The 18,789-nt window shown below is 39.1% G+C and overlaps 1 protein-coding gene across 1 annotated transcript in view; it reads right to left on the minus strand.

Annotated features, from left to right (window-relative positions):
* rimbp2b (RIMS binding protein 2b) overlaps positions 1 to 18,789 on the minus strand; it is a 118,784-nt gene that overhangs the window by 87,123 nt on the left and 12,872 nt on the right. Inside the window, exon 2 of the mRNA XM_058390435.1 lies at positions 10,452 to 10,571. The gene's annotated coding sequence lies outside the window, so the exon portion shown is untranslated. The remainder of the gene's footprint in view (positions 1 to 10,451; positions 10,572 to 18,789) is intronic.

Below are 18,789 nucleotides of genomic sequence, written 5' to 3' on the forward strand. Positions count from 1 at the left end.
AGACACAGACAGACAGACAAAAAGAAAAAGAAAGACAGAGTGAGTGAAAAAGAGAGCAATAGTGGGACAGATAGACAGAAAAAGTAAAAGAGAGAGAAAGAGAGAGAGAGAGAGAGAGAGAGAGAGAGAGACAGACAGACAGAGTTGCTTCAGGATCTCATATTTTCTCAGGGCTCAGTTGGTGCTGTCCATGGTGCTGAAATAAGTCAGTAGTCTGCAGTTTGCTACATATTCATTACATACATACTATATACTATGTAACCAAAAGTATGTGCACCCCTGACCATCACAGACATGCATGCTTCTTTCCCAAACAAGAAGTGGTGATATGGTGTGTTCAGGGTGATGCAGAAGATCTTGAGGGGAACTAAATTCTAAATCCTAAATATGGGTGTGGGGTGTGATAGACAACTGTTCACAAACCTGCGGTCATATAGAGATTTGTTTAAAAAAAACAAAAAAACAAACAAAAAGGAAGCTGTGTTGTAATGATAACATTTAAGGATAGAATTTCCTTTCTTTTCATTTTTATAAAGGAAAGTGGCACGTGTTTGCTTCAGGCTACAGTCTGTTGTCAGCTGTGATGGTTTAAACCTACACTGGACAAAAAACAATGACTCTACCCTCACAAAGCAAATGATTTGGGCAAAAGGAAATAAAATAAAGATACTTTTCCACTTAGGGATTAGTGAGTGTTTGGTAAACAGCTCCACAGTGCAGTGTTACAGTAATGTAGGCACAACGTGGACCTCATAGACCATAAACCACCAGGCTTTTCTCACAAACAACAGCATGGAAGTATTGAATCTGAAGCACTAGATCTACATCACTGTGATGAATAAATAAATTATAAAATCATTATTATCTAATAAAACTAATCAAGTCATTAACTAATCTATAAACCATAAACTAGATCTATCTATCTATCTATCTATCTATCTATCTATCTATCTATCTTAACTCTTGTATTTATTGGCAATTAATCAAAATTTATTTAAATAATTTTATTTAAAAACAATTTACTTTTTCAGTAAAAATTAATCCACAACAATGAATATCATTTAAAAAAATCTAAATTCAAATCAAATTCAAATTCAAATTCAAATTTTATTTGTCACATACATAATCGTACACAGTATGATATGCAGTGAAATACTTACACGACTATTTGCTTTGACCCTTGAAAAGGAAAAGGAATAAGGACAAAAAAGACAAGGATAAAATGTAAAATATAAAATACATAATATAAAATATAAAAAAAAACTACAGTTATAAAATATAAAAAAGCTACAATTCACAGTAGGTAAAATAAAAATAGAATATAATATAAATAAAATAAAAATATAAATATAAATAAAGTAAGGTAGGGTATATGTGTATATAGAAAGTTGTTTTGAAAGAGTCTACCCACGATACCAGCGCTGGCTTCAACAAGCCTTCAAAAGCTACAGTAAGTGATTTCTCGGGCGTTTTTTTGTTGACAGATTGGTGGTGTGGGCGGTCTGTTCTATTTTTAGCCCAATCTTGGTGGCACTATTTCCTGTGAGGACCCTTGACATGGAAGGCATGGCTTGGGTCAGTTCTTTGTAAGCAGCCATACAGTTTACATATGCTTTGTATTGGTCATATTGGTCATATTTTTGGACGTCTGGAACGGATTATCTGCATTTACATTGTTTCTGATGGGAAAATTCGATTCACAATATACATTTTCACCTTAAAAGGAGAAGTTCACTTTCAGAACAGAAATCTACAAATCATTTCCTCACCCCCTGGTCATCCAAGATGTTCATGTCCTTCTTTGTTCAGTCGTAAGAAATGATGTTTTTTGAGGAAAAATTTCAGGATGTTTCTCCATATAGTGGACTTCAGTGGTGTCCGGCGAGTTTGACCTTCCAAAATTCAGATTAAATGCAGCTTCAAAGAGTTCTAAACCTCGATCCCAGCCCAGGAAGAACGCTCTTATCTAGAAAAACCATCGGCCATTTTCTTACAAAAATAAAAAATTGTATGCTTTTTAACCACAAAATCTGGTCTAGCACTAGCTCTGGGATGCGCGTCCGTGATGCTACGTACTACTTAATCAAGTCGGAAGGTCAGGCTTGACGTAGGCGGAACTACAGACCCAGCGTTTACAAAGCGAATGTGCGAAGACCAAGGAAGTGCAAACGCTCTTTACTTTACTAACAAAAAAGGTAGAAGGAGAATGTCTGGGTGTGTTGATATCCAGGTGCAGAGCGAGTGACCACAGCTTCAGTCACTCAGGATTTTCCAGTACCAGAATCAATAAAATTTGTTTGCCGAGGTTCCAGTGTACTTTGTTAATATATTTTATAGCTTATTACACTGAGGTTTATGATTTACGGTCTGATATTATAAACTAATACAACAAAAACAGGTTTGTTAAGCGTTATCATATACACACACATAACAAAAACAGCTGGTCATAGTAACACATCAGTAACTGCATTGTTGATTATCGGTTACTATAGAAATAATAAAGTATCAAAACTAGTGTGTTAATACATAACACATAATACAACATAAAGTCTTCCAGCACTAGAAAAAAACATTTCAAATTCAATTCTATGATTCAATTTTAATCTATATCAGTTCTACACATCTACAGCCTATCAGCTAATTCCAGGAAAATAATCAACACCTTTCTGACCAATCAGAATCCAGAATTCAACATCACTGTAGTATAATGATCAATAACAAAAACAACATCTGCAGTGACTACTGAAGTCATAGGCTGTGTCTCGATCTGCACTATAGATCAGCAGTTAGGGAACTGATCAGGTAGTCAGCCATTTTAAGGGGTTTCTTTCACTCTCTCTCTCTCTCTCTCTCTCTCTTTCTGTCAATCACAAACCCATTCCGTTAAAAAAACCCCTAAAAAATCCCACATTAAACAGCAAAAACCAGGAAGCATCAATGCTCACTATCCTCCCTAACAGGGAATGATGTCATATTTTCTGAAGCATCTCGGCTTGGAAAAAAAAATTGCAGATGAACTCTCAGCAAACTTCCTCTATGACCGTAAGTAGCTTGTCATCATTCTCGGAGCTGATGGACTTGCATCTTCAGCTAGCAAGCTTCTTGTAAACAGGAAATGATGTCCAGTCCAAAAATGTAGAAGATATTGTATGTGAGATATTAGGAAGTTAGGGTTGGGTGATAAGATAATATAATATCAATATCATAATAAATTATGTTACACTACACCTTTCTGAGATACTGCGGATATTGCGAAATCTGTAATATTTTAAAATTTAAATATTTATTTATTTATTTATTTATTATTTTTTAGTTAAATATTTTTATTTAATTTATTTAAAAATAAAACTAATTTTATTATTATATTATATATTCATTAGGTATTCTCATTTTTAAATGCACACTAGAGTAATAAAGGCAGCTTGTAACCAAACACATAGACATACATGACCACTGCTACATTTTAAGACTGACACATGATCTGACGCATGATCATGAACTTTTTCTCAGCGTTATAATGATGACTCTCCACCAGGTCTCCTTCCTTCAGCACGTACAAACACATGGTACTTAATCAGCCTGACTCCCCTGGAGCTGTCAATCACGGAACAAGCAGCCAGACGTGAACGTCAGCACGTCTCCGAGTCACGGACGTGAGAAAAGGAAAAATGGATGATGGTGTGGACAGAAGACGAAGCGCTGGCTACAACGGTGAGTAACTCAGAGCGAGCTTCATCGATCCACTGATCCCGTTACGCCGCTGAATGTTTATTATTATTGATGGGCTAAAGCGCGGTTTCCATTTTTTATCACATAGAAGATTAGAGATATAATGTGCATAGAATCAGGTATATGATCTGATTATAATATACAACATGAATGATATATATATATATATATGTATACACACACACACACACACACACCTCTAGAGCTAGAGATCTAATTAAAGACTGTGAGATTGAACGTGTCCCTCCTTCTGATAGCGTAAAATTAGATGTTACAGATTTGGAATTGCATTCTCGCTGTGATGTCTCACACTCTCTACTGGTGGGAAGAAAGAGAGCATGTGTGTGTGTGTGTGAGAAGGAGCGAGAGTAAGCACGTGTGTGTACGTGTGTGTGTATCTGTGAGAGAGAGAGAGAGAGAGAGAGAGAGGGAGAGAGAGGGAGAGAGAGAGAGAGAGAGAGAGAGAGAGAGTGAGAGTGCTAGAAAAAGTGAAATATAGAAAGCAGAGAAGATTCATGCTGATCTGAAATGTCACATGTAAATATGGTGAGAAGCAAGAAGAAGAGATAAAAAGACCTAGCAAGTGCAAACACACACACACACACAGACACACACACACACACACACACACACACACACACACACACAGACACACACAGAGGAAGTCTTATTTATGCACTGGTTAGGATTCAGGTATCAGTGTAAGTGTGTGTACACAGTTCATGTGTTTATGATGCAGGTCTCACACAAACACACATACAGAGGGGGGCCAGAGAACACGCCTTTTATCATCAGGAGCCACACCTCCTTACCTGGAGCTGGCAGTCAGAGAGGTCACGCCTCCTTTACTGATACTGTGAAACACAGAGGCCACGCCTTCTTTTACTGATACTGTTCAACACAGAAGCCACGCCTCCTTTACTAATGCTGTTAAACACAGAAGCCACGCCTCCTTCACTGGTACTGTTAAACGCAGAAGTCATGCCTCCTTCACTGTTACTGTTAAATACAGAAGCCACGCCTCTTTCACTGATGGTGTTACACACAGAAGCCACGCCTCCTTCACTGATGATGTTAAACGCAGAAGTCATGCCACCTATACTGTTACTGTTAAATGCAGAAGCCACGCCTCCTTTACTGATGCTGTTAAACACAGAAGCCACGCCTCCTTCACTGGTACTGTTAAACGCAGAAGTCATGCCTCCTTCACTGTTACTGTTAAATACAGAAGCCACGCCTCTTTCACTGATGGTGTTACACACAGAAGCCACGCCTCCTTCACTGATGATGTTAAACGCAGAAGTCATGCCACCTATACTGTTACTGTTAAATGCAGAAGCCACGCCTCCTTCACTGATGCTGTTACACACAGAAGCCACGCCTCCTTCACTGATGCTGTTACACACAGAAGCCACGCCTCCTTCACTGATGCTGTTACACACAGAAGCCATGCCTCCTTCACTGATGCTGTTACACACAGAAGGCATGCCTCCTTCACTGTTACTGTTAAATACAGAAGTCACACCTCTTTACTGTTACTGTTACACACAGAAGCCACGCCTCCTTCACTGATGCTGTTTCAACCAGAAGCCATGCCTCCTTCACTGATGCTGTTAAATGCAGAAGCCACACCCCCTTTACTGATACTGTTAAACACAGAAGTTGCGCCTCCTTTACTGTTACTGTTAAACACAGAAGCCATGCCTCCTTTACTGATGCTGTTAAAAGCAGAAGTCACGCCTCCATACTGTTACTGTTAAATACAGAAGCCACACCTCCTTTACTGATACTGTTAAACACAGAAGCCACGCGTACTTCATTGGTACAGAAGCCATGTCTCCTTCACCCGTACTGGTAAACACAGAAGCCAGGCCTCCTTCACTGATACTGTTAAACACAGAAGCCACGCCTCCTTTACTGATGCTGTTTAACACAGAAGCCAGGCCTCCTTTACTGATGCTGTGTAACACAGAAGCCAGGCCTCCTTCACTGATACTGTTAAACACAGAAGCCACGCGTACTTCATTGGTACAGAAGCCATGTCTCCTTCACCTGTACTGGTAAACACAGAAGCCACGCCTCCTTTACTGATGCTGTTTAACACAGAAGCCAGGCCTCCTTCACTGATACTGTTAAACACAGAAGCCAGGCCTCCTTTACTGATGCTGTGTAACACAGAAGCCAGGCCTCCTTCACTGATACTGTTAAACACAGAAGCCACGCCTCCTTTACTGATGCTGTGTAACACAGAAGCCAGGCCTCCTTCACTGATACTGTTAAACACAGAAGCCAGGCCTCCTTTACTGATGCTGTGTAACACAGAAGCCAGGCCTCCTTCACTGATACTGTTAAACACAGAAGCCAGGCCTCCTTCACTGATACTGTTAAACACAGAAGCCACGCGTACTTCATTGGTACAGAAGCCATGTCTCCTTCACCTGTACTGTTAAACACAGAAGCCACGCCTCCTTTACTGATACTGTTAATCACAGAAGCCACACCTCCTCACTGATGCTGTTAAACACAGAGGCCACGCCTCCTTCACTGATACTGTTAAACACAGAGGCCACACCTCCTTCACTGGTACAGAAGCCTTGTCTGTTACTGGTACAGTTAAACACAGAAACCATGCCTCCTTTACTGATACTGTTAAACACAGAGGCCACGCCTCCTTCACTAGGACTGTTAAACACAGAAGCCACGCCTCCTTTACTGGTACTGTTAATCACAGAAGCACATGTGCAGTGTTCATTTTAGACTGTAAGAGGTTCAGAGCTGCACACAGCTGGGAGGGCGGAGTCACAGTGGACGCTACTCTTCCATCTGGAGTCCTTTCATTTCCCTCATCCTTCACTTCTAAACATCACTTTGTCATCCTCCTCCATTATGACAGCCGGGTTCCTTTGAGAAGCCTGTGTGTGTGTGTGTGTGTGTGTGCAGGGCAGAGAGAGTAAGTGTGAGACAGAAAGAAAGTGAGAGAGATAGGGAATGTGTGAGTGTGTGTGTGACTGTGTCAGTGTGCGTGTGTGTGAGTGTGTTAGTCGGAGGTTTTATGACCTTGTTAAAACTCGTTACATTATTCACAACTCAATTCATGCAAAGACAGAGAGAGAGCGAGAGAGATAAATGGCAAGAGGGGAGAGAAAAAGCGAGAGACCTCGCAAAAGGGAGAGAAAGAGAAATGGCACGGGGGAGAAAGAGTGTGAGAGAGAAATTGTGAGAAAGAGGGATGAAGGGAGAGAAGGATGCAGAGAGATTAAAGTGTCTCATGCTGAACAGTATTAACGTATGAAGTTCACCCAAAGAAAACTCCTCCCACTTTCAATGGGTACTGTAATACGATCAGAAACACACACACACACACACACACATGGGCTTAAGACAGTTATGGATTTAATTGTCCAGTGGAGAGATTTCCATGTTTTCCAGGTGTTCAAGAGACACATAGGAACCCTGTAGATCCTTCTACTGTCAAGTCGGTCACTGATTTGTTCAGAAGAAGAGAGAACTGTCCGGCTTCAGAATTCAATTTGAGCAGTAAGACAAAGACCGTGATAGCCACAATGCCTTAGAATAACATAATAATAACAATGTAACTCTCTTGGCACTTTTACACACACAAACACACACACACACACACACACAGTGTGGAGCAGACTGCGCTGGTTATCAGACTCCGCACTGCCAATTTTCCATTAACACTTCATTCTTTTCACACATGAGCAACAGCACGGGCCAGTGTTGCCAAAACAATTACATGAGAACCTGATGACTCGCTACATTGTGTACACACACACACACACTCACACACACACACACACACATATATATATATATATATATATATATATATATATATATACATATACACTCACACAAGAATGCACACACACACACATACATGAATGTGCACACACACACACACACAAATATGCACACACACACACACATATACATGCATACAAGAATGCACACACACATACACACACACACACAAACATATAGACACACACAAGAATGCACACACACACATGCATGCACACACACACACAAATGCGTGCACATACACACAGACACACAAGAATGCACACATACACACACACACACAAATGTGAGCACATACACACAGACACACAAGAATGCACACATACACACACACACACAAATGCGTGCACATACACACAGACACACAAGAATGCACACACACACACACACACACTCTCTTTTTCAGGTGACTGACGAATAAAGAAACGAAACAGAAAACTTAATTAAATAAAAGCTGGCCAGCGGAAGAAGTGCCGGTTACCTAGCAACTAAACAGGTAAGAACCGGTGTAACCGTCAACCTTCCAGACAGAGACACAGAGAGAGAAAATCCTCACTTCTGATTGGCTACTGTTCCTAGCTTCAAGGTAACCCCTAAATCATGCACTCATTGTGAATTACCTAACCATACACATGATACGCTCGGAGATACAGTCAGCGCTGAAGATAAACTAGGCAGTCGCTAAGGCTAGCTAGAATGTAGCTATTAAGACTTTAGAAAGCATGTAAGAGCACACACTAGCTAACAGCTAGTATTTTATTTTACTTACGTATTTTATACAGAAAACTGTTAGGATGAGCGGCTGCTGCTGTGGAAAATTATGAATAAAACACTCCACACTACTGTAAATACACTTAGCATTGATCGCTGACCAAACCTGTGTGTGTGTTTTCAGGTCAGAGACAGTAAGTGTGAGACAGAAAGAAAGTGAGAGAGATAGGGAATGTGTGTGTGTGTGTGTGTGAGTGTGTGTTAGCACTTGAGTGCGTGTTAGCACTGAGCGCTGAGCGAACCTCCACATGTCCAGAACCTGGAGCAATCAGAAGACCTTTCGAAATGTTTACCATAATGCTGACATTTGCACAGAATTACCCATAATTCTCATCTCATGTCATTCACCCTTCCCAATAAATTTTTATGCCATGGTAAACATCATAAAATAGCCATCTGTAGATTTCCCGCACTTAGAAGATGCACAAGACGGGCGTAGAGCGTGCAATTTGTGTGTGTGTGTGTGTGATCAATGTCCTTCATTTACATCAGCCTCAGCACGCCGAGGGGAAGCCTGCAGATTTACAAGCATGAGAGAGAGAGAGAGAGAGAGAGAGAGAGTGTGTGTGTGTGTGTGTGTGTGTGTATGATAAATCTATTTGACAACATACATGGAAACGAGCTGTGAGTGCTGACAGTTTTCAGCCATGTGTGTAACACACATCAGAACTCCGACTCAAATCTACTTGACGTGAACATCAGCCATTTTAAGGAAAGTTTCCGCTGAACACCTAAAACGTGTTTATATGGTGGAAATGTACGCATTACCCACAATGCACTGGGATTCCTTGTCAGATTTGAGTACATTAGCAGTAAAATACAGTTATATGAGCTCACACTGTATTCGTTTAAACACTGACCAGGTCAATACTTAAGGTTATTAAGGGTCTTTGTGTATTTTACACATTGTCTTTAGGGGTGTCAATACTTTTGTTACACCTACCATTTTTTGTGTGTGTGTGTGTGGGGGGGGAATAAACCGTTTTAATGTTTATTTCATACAAATGCTTTTTATATTGAAATTATTTCAATGAATTATGATTAGTATCATTAGAATAAATATAATATATTTAATATAAAGTATATAATGAATGAAATATTGGATATGTATAAATAAAATAATAAACCTAATAACAATAATAAAAATAATAACCTAATAATAAAATGGAGAGAGACACACACAAGCAGGTGGATGGATAGACAGATGGATAGGCAAACAGACAAACAGAAAGATAGGCAGCTGGATGGATTAACGGATAAATTAATACATGGGAAAATAAAACGTTTAATAAATGGATGGATGGATGGATGGATGGAAGGATGGATAGATTAATAAATTGATAAATGGATTGGAGGGATGAATAGATATGTGGGTGGGTGGTTGAATAAATGAATGGATGGCTGGATGGATGGCTAGGTGGATGGATGAATGAATAAATTGGGTAGGTGGTTGAATAAATAAATTGATGGTTGACTGGATGGCTGGATGGATAGATGGATGGATCGATGGATGGATGAATAAATTGATAAATGGATTAGAGGGATGAATAGATATATGGGTGGGTGGATGAATAAATGCATGGATGGCTGGCTGGGTGGATGGATGGATGGATGGATGAATAAACTAATGAATGGATTAGACGGATGAATAGATATGTGGGTGGGTGGTTGAATAAATTAATGGATGGCTGGATGGATGGATGAATGGATAAATTGGGTAGGTGGTTGAATAAATAAATGGATGGTTGACTGGATGGCTGGATGGATGGATGGATGGATGGATGAATAATTTGATAAATGGATTGGAGGGATGAATAGATATGTGGGTGGGTGGATGAATAAATGCATGGATGGCTGGATGGATGGCTGGATGGATGAATAAACTGATGAATGGATTAGAGGGATGAATAGATATGTGGAATGGATGGATGGATAGATGGATGACTGGATGGATGAATGGATGGATAAATGGATGGATGATTGGATGGATGGATGGATGGATGAATGAATGGATGAATGGATGGATGATTGGATGAATGGATGGATGAATAAATGATTGGATGATTGGATGAATGGATGGATGGATGGATGGAGATAATGAGCAGAATAAATAAACAGAGTCAGACCTGTAGGCTGTGCTGCTGTAGGTGAGGGACGTGTTGTCTTTCCTCTAGGAGATGATTTGCCTTTACGTGCTGAGGCTGAAAATCTGTTCTGTGCTGAAGGAGCACGTCATTCCTCAGCTTCTACAACACACACACACACACACACATGCACACACACACACACACACATAACTGAATCTGCACGAGATGCTATGCAACTTTTAATCGGTCTGAATTGGTGCAATATTTACAATCGAACAATACTTGCAACACACACACACACACACACACAGGGCAGTAATGACTCTGGAATGGCTGAAGATGTTATGAATGCGGGAGACGGTGCACACCAGATGCTCTCCGTGGCTGTGAAACTTAATGCTGTTCATGAATTTCAGCTCGCTGCCAAAAGCGTCTAAACCTTTAGCGTGTACACGCTGACACCAGAGCACAACACACACGCGTTTCAGTCGCGCTTCACACAAACACAACATCTCTATTAAACCTTAAGCCAAAGTTAGTGAATAATAAAATCGTCTTTATAATGATTGGAATCGGAGTGCAGCCCGACCCAGCTGATTTCATCTCTTTAACTCTATTACTAAAATAAACTCATTCAGTCACACCTACATGACTACACTCAATTACGGAGCGAGCGAGCGCCGTTAGGCATGTGCCAAATATCACATTTCTATATCGTGGTAATTGCCTAACCTTTTATTATGGTTTACAGCAAAGGAATCGACGCTGTGCCACTGGAAAAAAAAAATGAATTCTGAACACAGACGTTTCATAACGGTTTAAACGGCATGCAGCATTAGTGCTGATTTCTTTCATTTCAAGCACACACTTTCAGGCATGCTGTAATAGGAAAATAATCCAAATTGTGTACGTGATGCAGCTGGACATGAAGAGCATCCTGAAGTGGGTTATTCCTCTAATATCACATTACACTGAAACGCTGAAAAATACAATACTATTCATCCATTTAGAGTTACATTCAGTGACGTCTGGGAAAGAGTTATCGCTTACGTTATAGCAGTTGTTTTTTATTTCCTTAGCAGCTTCTCAGATAGATAGATAGATAGATAGATAGATAGATAGATAGATAGATAGATAGATAGATAGATAGATAGATAGATAGATAGATAGATAGATAGATAGATAGATAGATGTCTGGATGGATGGTTATGTGAATAAATGGATAGATGAAAAGCTAATGGATGGCAGGATGGATAGCTGGATGGATAGATGAATGATTGATGGATGGATGAATGATTGATGGATTAGATCAGTTTAATGGGTAGGTGAAATGATTATGATTATGGATGATTATGAGAATCAATGGTTGGCTGGCTGAATGAAAAGTTAAATGGATTTCGGATGGATGGATGGATGCATGGATGAAAAGCTAGATGGATAGATAGATAGATAGATAGATAGATAGATAGATAGATAGATAGATAGATAGATAGATAGATAGATAGATAGATAGATGAAATGCTAGATGGATGTCTGGATGGATGGATGGATGATTTTGAGAATAAATGGCTGGCTGGATGGATGAAAAGCTAAATGGATACCAGGATGGAAAGACGAATGGATTGTGTTGTGTTGAATGGATGGATGGATGGATGGATGGATGGATGGATAGATGTGTTGTGTCTTCTAATTCATAAGAACTGCTGTGTGGCAAGTTCCTCTTATTTGAGTGGGAATAATGAACAGCTTTTCCTGTTCTGCCATTTTTCTTTTCTTCAATAATAAAAGCAATGCCTATACATCTTAGATAATGTGCAGTGTCTCTGCGGATGAACTCTTATTATAAGAAATGATTCCATATTCCATTGAGCACATGAATAAACATAACCTCCTGATGTATGCGCTCAGCCGAGTCTGGAATTCACAGCGCTGATGAATAAAGGATTATAATAAAGGGCTGATTAATCACCAGGGTGCTACAGCTTCACGTGTAGGACGTTTTGGGGAGTCATGGAAAAGGGACATGGATGTCTTTCACAACATTTTGGGATATGTGAATGATTTCAGTATTCTAAAACACTATGTAGCAGGCTGATAAGAAACATGCCAGGTCAAACCCTGTGAAACCCTGTCCGCTCAGTTAGCCTTTTGGCTTGTTTTTTTGTTTTTTTTGCCTGAGCACAGGAAGCAGGAAGAGCAAAAGAAGCGCTTATTAATTCATAGCGCCGCTCATGTGGAACCGGGGAGCGGCTTTGTGTTGCCGATCGGCTTGCAGAGACACACACATCGCTTCAGCACGGCTAAAATTAGACTAGCGCATGTGAGGGGCGTGGATAATATATGCTTGTGCAAACATACATGTGGTTCATGTATGCCGCTCTGTGTGTGTGTGTGTGTGTGTGTGTGCACAGAACAGAGTGCATTACCACTGAGTCAACATATTTTTCTTCTATTTATTCATAGAAAACATTTCAGCATCTATATGTCTTGAATTTGGGATTGAATTAGGTGTGATCGTCTAAAATCTAAACAAATCACTTAGTAAGAACTGAGGGCATGAAGACTTTATTATCTTTATTACTTTATTATGGAATTCTTTTCTTCACAGCTGAGGATGTTGGGGTCAGAGGGCAGGGGCAGCTATGATATAGCCCCCCTGGAGCAGAGAGGATTAAGGGCCTTGCTCAGTTGCCCAACAGTGGAGCTTGGTGGTGCTGGAGCTTGAACCGCGATCCTCTGATCAACAATCCAGAGCCTTAACCACTTGAGCCACCACTGCCACTATATTTTAAAGTATAAGATAAAATCAGAGAAAAATCTGTAATGTTTCTATTTTTATATCTAACCCCAGATCCATCACTTGGGATTAGTGATGCACTAGCGATGATACCAATCTTGTTTCCGGATGAATAATTGCAAAAAAAACATCCGATAACATATGATAGTGAGTAACCTGAGTCTAGTGTATGTTACTGTGCTAATGCACAGGATGAATCCTTTGGAGATTCAACAAAATTTATCACACAAATCTCAAAAAATCTCCAATCTCAAAATTCCTTCAGGCGAGCACTGAGCAAGTCAGGCATCTCTATTAAAGACAGACTTTTTTTACGCATCCCAGGATGAACGTGTGCTTACTTTTCCACATATCGTCCCGTTTCATTCCGGAATCATCCGGATTTAATCGGTCACGTGATTGTAAATTGAATGAAAGTTTTTTTCATTATGAAAATACTAAGCTCTCATGCAGATTATTACTAAATGACTTGATTAAACAAATACAAATTTGATTAATAAAATAAATAAAATAAATGAATAATATATTATAATTTATAATTAAAATTATATAGAAAAATATAATAAATAAAGTAAATAATAAAGGTTTAATAATATATGAATAAAATGATATAGATTTTTATATATATATATATATATATATATATATATATATATATATATATATATATATATATATATATATATATATATAATATTTATATATATATAAATCTATATCATATATATATATAATAAATGATATAGAAAATATAATAAATAAAATAATTCATAGAGATTAGAATTTCAGAAAGGGTATTATATCAGTTTATAATTGAAAACAATATATATTTTTAAGGGCAGACTGAATAAAACCAGTTGGTAATCCAGTCAGACTTTTGAGCTCTTCTGTACATTGTGGTCAGTTTGAGTGTGTGTTTGTGTGTGTGTGTGTTTGTGTGTGTGTGTCATTTCTCATCAACTAAAACCCCATCTGTGTGTAAGGGCAGAGGGAAACCCTGCCCCCCTGCATGAAGCTTCCTCTCTAATGTCCAGAGGCTGTGAGTTTAGTAGATCAACAACAAAGCAGCAGCACACACACACTCAAACACACACACACACACAAATACGAGTCACAAACAAGGTCATTTACGTCCACTCGCTTCACCCTATCTGCTGATCTGACTTTTAGTGAGGGGCTTTTGGTGTCATTGAGTCATAGATGGAATAGTCAAAGACGGCTGTTTGCGTTTTGTAAACAATAACACACACACTACAGACGTGAGGCTGCACACTGTATGTGGATAAGGCAGTGTGTGAACTGGCAAAGAATTTTAAATATTTCCTGTATTTACACATCACCGACATGTACAGCAGATTTCTATACAAAAATAGAGTGCGAGATTCAAGATCGAGATTCAAGTCCCTCCAGAATTTAGCAATTTTGCAGTTAACACACAATCAAGCAAAATCTCAGAGAGATATATTCAGAAAAATGCAAATTTTTCTGCAGAACACACATTCAACCAAAGCCCCCGCGATTCACATGTGAGCACAGGTATCATAGAGAGTGCAGGTATCACAGAAAGCCATTACACACAGCAGGAGATTAAAAAGACGAAGTGCTTGTGATTTTGACAAATCAAGTAGCTTTCAGCAAAAAAAAAAAAAAAAAAAAAAAATTAATTAAAAAATATATTTTTTATTTAAATTATTTCACACTATAGTTAAAAAAATAATAATAATAAAATCAATTAAATAAAAATTAATAAATAAATAAATAAACTTTTATAATAAACTTATAAACTCTTCACTTAAAGCTCATTGCCACGTCCCAGTACTCTTCCCTCTCCCTGTTCCTCTTCCTCTTCTCTCTCTGCTACAGCGATCAGTTCCAAGCTTTATTTTAAATCATTAAAAAAAATTATGATTTTTATTTCTTTATTCAGCAACACTGTCTTCTCCTACGATCAGTGATGTAGGGAATAAAACACACCAGGATGTGCTGTTAAGGAAAACTAACTGATGACGATATGGTGTGACGCAGAAATATTTTTATATTTTACCACAGCAACTGACCGATTCTAGTTAGATAATGCAGTGGACACTCATGAGAAAAACATAGCTTATTAGCAAAAAAAAACACTAAGCGTCAGCTCCTCTACAGATGCGATTGTTACATCAGAGTGCATATCGTACATTTTAGTCCTGTATTATGAGCATGAATGATTGGTATCGTGTTTCTGGTTTGTTTAGCGGTCAGAAATATCTACGACAGCGAGATTTGCGGTAGTGATGCCGCATGGAAGTGGTGAGAGCGATAAAATGATCTGCTTCCTGTGACTAGAGGAACCTTTCTCGGTAGATATCCAATCCTGCTCTTCCTCCACCATCCAGCTGCTGCATGTGACCTTCGATGGATTGACCTCCACCTCTGTGTCCTTGTTACATCTCCTATGGATGATGTTTTTAGAGGAAGAGCAGCTTCTTCAGAAGCTCTAGGTCAGGGGTTTCCAAACTGCTCAACATTATAGATTAGAAGAACTCCAACCCCAGCGTTCTTCAGCATGTTTTGTTCCTAATGTATGTTCCAAATGACGATAACCTTGAGTGCTTTTGAATAAAGAAGCCTGGAGGATGTGTGTACGATGTGTTTGTGTTGAGAAGCCGCATGCTGGAGCTCTGTACTGGCCTCCAGAGAAACCCAGGCAGGATATTTATAGCTCGCTCCGCCCCTAGCTGCACATTTTCACACCCCCCCACCCTCCTGCCTCGGGGCAATTAGCACCAGCAAGCCCAGGAAGCCTGGTAAACATGCGAAAGTCCTCAAACGCCAACTGACGTCTGGATGTGGGCCATCGTGAATGATCAAAGAGGAAGAGAAATCAAGAGGGAGGAAGATGGAAAGAGATCCAGCATGAAAATTGGTGGTGAAGCCGCTCGCTCCTCGTCCACCTGATCCGAAAACGCATGAACATCAAGAAAGACACATTTTCATATTTCTCAGAAAATGTATCTGTAGATGTCGCAAGGACATTCTGGAGTTATGTAATGGAAGTTTGGGTCACCTAAAATCTTTTTTCGGGGGAAATCTCTGCCCCAAACCACGTTCAGCTCTTCAGGGACGTGTGGTTTAAGAGACAGTGTGACAATGTCATCTACACAATGTTACACTGAGACGTAAAGTGACTGGACAAACCGAAATCGGTCAACAACAGGAAGTCTAATCCACACCATAGCTGAGGGACATTTGCACCAGTTGACCCATGACCTTTTACACACTTTCTGCCATTTATATACACAAAACAAATTTCTATACACCACACAAAACATCCCAAGATATATATTTGAAGCACACTGCATCGCAGTGGGTTCCGGCATATTGGAATAATGGAGACTGCATGACAATCAAACATCAGTCCGACAAAAATGAGCAGAAATGAGAGCTCTGTAGAGTTAGCAGTGTTTAACAGGCCTTAGTGTGTGAAGTCAATCATTTCAAACTGCTCAATTTACACAGCATTACATGTGTTTTTACTAATCAGACTGCAGCAGGAGTCACACTCCGGTGCACAAACAGCACTAACTCACTTCCCACGTGATCGTTTGGGTATCAGGCCTAAGGACAATGAAGTAATTGAGTTATGTGATTAAAAGTGTGTGCTGGATGTTCTGTACTGTGTTTTTGGAGACTGCTGTTACATTGCATAACCCCGAAATCTACACAATAAACAGCGACAGAGAAAACAATCGAAATCAATACGGAATAAGAACAAAACGTGACAGAATAATAGTCAAAATCAAATCCGGAAATAAAGGTGATTCAGAACAGATTCAGAATCAAAATAGAATATGAATCAGAATCCAAACGGATTCGCAACAGAATCAGAATCAAAACAGAAGATGAATCAGAATCAAATCTGACTCAGAACAGAATCAGAACAGAATATGAATCTGGATTAAATAAAATAAGAACAGAATCGGAATCAAAACGGAATATGAATCAGAATCAAAAATGATTCAGAACAGAATCGAAACTGATTTGGAACAGAACCAGAATCAAAACAGAATAGAATCAGAATTGAAATTGATTCAGAACAGAATCAAAACTGATTCGTAACAGAATCAGAATCAAAACAGAATAAGAATAAGAATTGAAACTGATTCAGAACAGAATCCGAACCAAAACAGAATAAGAATCAGACTTGAAATGGATTTATAACAGAATCAGATTCAAAACAGAATATGAATCCGAATCGAAACTGATTCAGAACAGAGTCAGAATCAAAACAGAACCAGATCAGAATCTGAACTTAAAAAGAATAAGAACAAAGAATCAAAACAGAATCAGAAACACTTTATTGGTCAGGGACACTTGCATGTAGAAAATTGTCTCAGTGGAGCTGTCGTACAGCTGAAATAAATAAATAAATAAATAAATAAATAAATAAATAAATATACAACAAAGGCACAGTGCAAATGCAAATATTTTAAACAGTACAAATAATCCAGTACAACACAAACATAATAAGCAATCCAGATAACACAACAACAGAGAGACTTTATTTCTGGCCCTGCCTCCCTAAGTGGAATTATTCCCGAGAGGATGCACATCTGATGAAGACGTACATCTACTATCAAAATCACATTTGGAATTGATGTGATTATCTAGCTGATTTGAAGTATATAATGAAATGAAATGACTTTGTGGAAGATAGACTACCTGTTAGCTACATAAGCCTGGAAGCTCCAGAGACAAAATCCCCAAAACATATCCTGGCTGATTGAACACATTCTGTGTGAATTTGACATTTTGTCGATCCATTGATTTAACATATGTCAAACTTCTTCATCCAGAAACTGAGTAACGGAGTGTGAGCGCTCGTCTTTCCACCCTAATTGGTTTTAACATCAGGCTAGGGTTAATTAAATCTGGCCCATTATGACTACGCTATTCGATTAGCCTCTGCTACTCCGGGTGATCTGGAAGGAAGAGATGGAGATACGGAGAAAAATCACAGGGTATGATATAAAAAAAATCAGCCCTTTCCATTCCATATGGCATGATGAGAAGACACAATAAGGCATGTGGAAATGAAATAAAATGCGCAGGAAAGAAAACAAAGCTGACTCATTAACACTATTGTCCCTGTAGCAGGCGAGTGAAGCTGCAGGAGCTAACAGCAGAGGAGGCTGGGGTCAAAGACCAAAATCCAAAAAAAGAGAAAAAGCTTAAGTGAGAAAAGGAGTAACGCTTCTCCAAAGGCGCAGAGGGACACTATTTATTCTGACATAATGATGTGTGAAATGAGATTGATCAGAGCGGCCGTGAGAATCAATTAGGCCTGGGGATGAAATGGTGAGATTTTAATCATAAACTCGGGCCCTTAGTGCTTACTGACCAGACCGCAGCGCTAGCAGAGCTAAAACAGAAAGAAAAAAAAATGATGCAACGGAATGAAAACTTGTGTTTATCCTGCATAAAAGAAATACTCAAATGGTGTGCTAGATAACTCTTTGGACCAGACATGGGGGAGATGTGAAAGATTCCGGGGTTAATAATGGTACGGTCCAAAATCATACTTTTTAAAATAGCACAAAT

Source organism: Hemibagrus wyckioides, linkage group LG05 (assembly GCF_019097595.1).
Source record: "Hemibagrus wyckioides isolate EC202008001 linkage group LG05, SWU_Hwy_1.0, whole genome shotgun sequence".
Classification (NCBI taxonomy): Eukaryota; Metazoa; Chordata; class Actinopteri; order Siluriformes; family Bagridae; genus Hemibagrus; species Hemibagrus wyckioides.